This window comes from Nomascus leucogenys, chromosome 4, assembly GCF_006542625.1.
Source record: "Nomascus leucogenys isolate Asia chromosome 4, Asia_NLE_v1, whole genome shotgun sequence".
In the NCBI taxonomy this organism is placed as follows: domain Eukaryota; kingdom Metazoa; phylum Chordata; class Mammalia; order Primates; family Hylobatidae; genus Nomascus; species Nomascus leucogenys.
In genome coordinates, this window is record NC_044384.1 from 133,841,589 (window position 1) to 133,845,026 (window position 3,438).

Genomic DNA, 3,438 nt, shown 5'->3' on the forward strand with positions numbered 1-3,438 from the left:
TAGCCGGGCATGGTGGTGGGTGCCTGTAATCCCAGCTACTCAGGAGTCTTGAGGCAAAAGAATCGCTTGAACCCAAGAGGTGGTCGTTGCAGTGAGCCAAGATAGCACAACTGCACTCCAGCCTGAGCAACAGAGCGAGACTCTGTCTCAAAAACAAACAAACAAAAAATCTCAAGTTAGGGTGGTACACCACTTTTCTTTACACCGTCTTCATCAGCATCTAAATCTTCCTGAAAGAGTCTATTTAGAAGCTAAAACTTTTCCATGCTGATCTCAAGCCCAGAGCAAAAAGAAAAGAAAGAAAATGGTAAAGTGAGGGGCAGTCTATTTAACCATTTTCATTTTCAGGTACTCTTTTTTTTGTATAACCATAAAGAAAACCTGCCAAAACACAGAGCCTTCAATACCAAGATCTGATGAGTCTCCCATTAAGACTACTTTCTGGGCCTGAGTGTATTTTGACATGCAAATATTTAAAAATAAATATTTGTATAGTTTACCGGAAAAAAATATTTTGTTCAAATTTCCTAAAGTAAGAGAAAAAAAAATGTAAGAAGTCTTCCTCTTTGTGAGGGGGAAATTTTATGAAGTGGTTCAACCAAGAAAGTTCAAACAGGGGTGGGAAATTAAGACACACTTATCAGCTTTTTCCAGCTTGGGTGTTTACGGGTTTGGCAAGAAGGTGGTGGTGAGGGGGTGGGTGCCAGACCCGAGGCCCTTTAGAGGGTGGCTGTGACCTCTGTTCTGTCATCTTGGTAGGACACTGTGGCCACTGTTTGCAGAATCAGCTGCAGTTATGTCTCTTTCCCTGTCTGCACAGTGGGGTCTTACAGAGTGACTGAGTCTGTCTCAGGCAGGATGTTACTGGGAACTTATACCATGCATTTGTTTTCCCTCCAAAGCTATAGTTGCAAAGGAGGCTGCTCCTCACAGATCAAATTGTAGGTGAATCTAGGCTTCTTCTTTTCCTTCCTTTACCCCTTCCTCCCTAGGATGCTGGCCCAGTGCACTGGGACACCCTTGAGCTTGGTCTGGAACCTTTGTGTCCCCCCCCAGGACTTGGCATTCTCTGCATCAGGCTGTTCGGTGTCTTTAGGAGGCTTCACAGGTGGGCCTGGGGCCAAGTTCAGTCACTGCCCACTCTCCCTCTGAGTACTGATTGTCTGGGAGTTGTACATTTTCAGGTATTGATTCATCAGTGCCTCCTACGGTGCTAATAAGGGTGAGCTAGAATGTCTTCCCTTCCTTCTCAGGTAGTGGAAATGCCCTTTAATAATAGTTTATAAAAAACAGCTTTATTTATTTTAGGCCTAAGTTCGTTGATGGGAATTATTGGGCAGAAAGGAAGGAAACTGTAGTTGCATGAACCTTGTAAAGCATATCAAAGACATGGCCACCTACTTTTTCAGTACATTCTACAAAACCTAGGCACACAGGACCTCATTGTCAGGAGAACTTGTTGCGACATTTCCTGTTCCTTATTATTTGGAAATATTACAATCAAAGCTGAGCTGGAAATTGACTATCGGGTTTGCAAAATCCGAAAGAATGAAGGTCTAGAGGTGTGTCTGTTCCTCTGTGTTCAATACAGCAACTGTTAGCGAGGAATACGTATTAACCAAAGACCACTTAAGGAAGGATACGCAGCATATGTAAAACACAAACAACATAAACAGAACCATAATCTCCTAGGCCCCGAGTTTTCAGTTTAGGACTGGACTCATTGCGATCTCCTAAAAGGCATGCTTGTTCTCTAAATAAGTTTTCCTGTTCCAGGCTGCCAGATGAGATGTCACTGCCAAGGCAGCCGAGTTCACTGCAAGTTTCCAGGATCAGGTTTCCTTGGAACAGTTTCCCACATGGCCTCTGTCTTCTAAAGCTGATTGCTTTGCCATGGTGAATGCTGACTGCAAAGTGATCTATCCACACTCTTGCATGATACTTCCAATGGTTCTATAGTTAGAGGCATACATAGGACATGCACTTGACTAAGCTACTGGGTTTAATTCCCTTTCCTGAAGTCCATTAGACCTCCGTTATACAAATCTTTAGCTGGATGGTTTAGGTATAAGTAAGACTCTAGAAAAGGAGATGGGGCTATCAATCTCTGTGGGCCTCTGATATCAAAATTTTCATATGACATTATGGTGCAGTGGTCTTTGTTGACTAGAGTTACCTTAAAATGCTCTATCAAGGGACTAGTTCAACATTTATTTGACAAACATGTTTCGAGTAACAGATGGGTTATTAGTCACCACAACAAAATAATGAAAATTTTCCCTATGCAGAGTTCATAGTCAAATGCAAGAACACAATAAAATAATTAGAATAAAAACACAGTAGAATAATATACAGTCACGTATCACTTAACAACAGGGATACATTCTACAAAATGCATCATTAGGTGATTATGCTGTTGTGTGAACATCATAGAGTATACTTACACAAATCTACATGGCTACAAACCTGTACAACATTTACTGTGTGAAATACTGTAGGAAATTGTAACACAATGATAAGTATTTGTGAATCTAAACATATCCAAACATAGAAAGAGTACAGTAAAAATATAGTATTATAATCTTATGGGACCACCATTGTACATGCAGTCCATCATTGACCAAGATGTTCTGATGCAGTGTATAACTGTAGATAAATTTTTGGGTTTTGTTTTACAATAGCAATCCATACAAAATGCTGTGGAAACTCCAAAGAATAAGCTGCTAGTTAGGTCTGTCTTAGGGCATGGAAAAAGTCATTTGGACAGAATTAATACAATATTTTTCACAAATATGATGCAGCTACCAAAAATAAGCTAATATGATATTGGAGTTCACTAATAGAAGTATAACCATCTAGAAGCTAGAGTAGTAGACACAGGTAGTAACTACTTTGGACTTACCCAACTATATATGCAGTATTGGGTTCAATTTGGGACCAACATTAAAAGGATATTAAGAAATCGTAGCTCATTCAGAACAGATCATCCACATTGAAGAAGATGAGTAATATTTAGCTTGACTGGAACATCCAGAGAGGACTCCAGAAAAAACATGCTAGCAGTCACCAAATATCTGGAAGGCTTTTAATGGAAAGATGTATAACATTTATTCCATAAGACTTCAAGAGTAAATTAATACATGTAAATACATAATAGATGGAAACTGTGAGTATATTAATTTTGACTAAAGTTAGAAAGATCCTCCAAAGACTCCGAGCTATCTAAAAGATAAAGTAAACTGCTTCTTGACTTGATAAGAGTATCATGGCAGGGCAGGCTAATTGAGGCTGAACCTTCTGTAGAGAATATTGCAAATACACGCAAGCATCACCTGGGTGGTTAGGCTGAGTGATCTTCGGTCTCTTCCAAACCTTAGGCTTTACGATCTGGAGTTGTGGTTTTAATATTATGCATTATTTCCAAAACATAGCAATTAA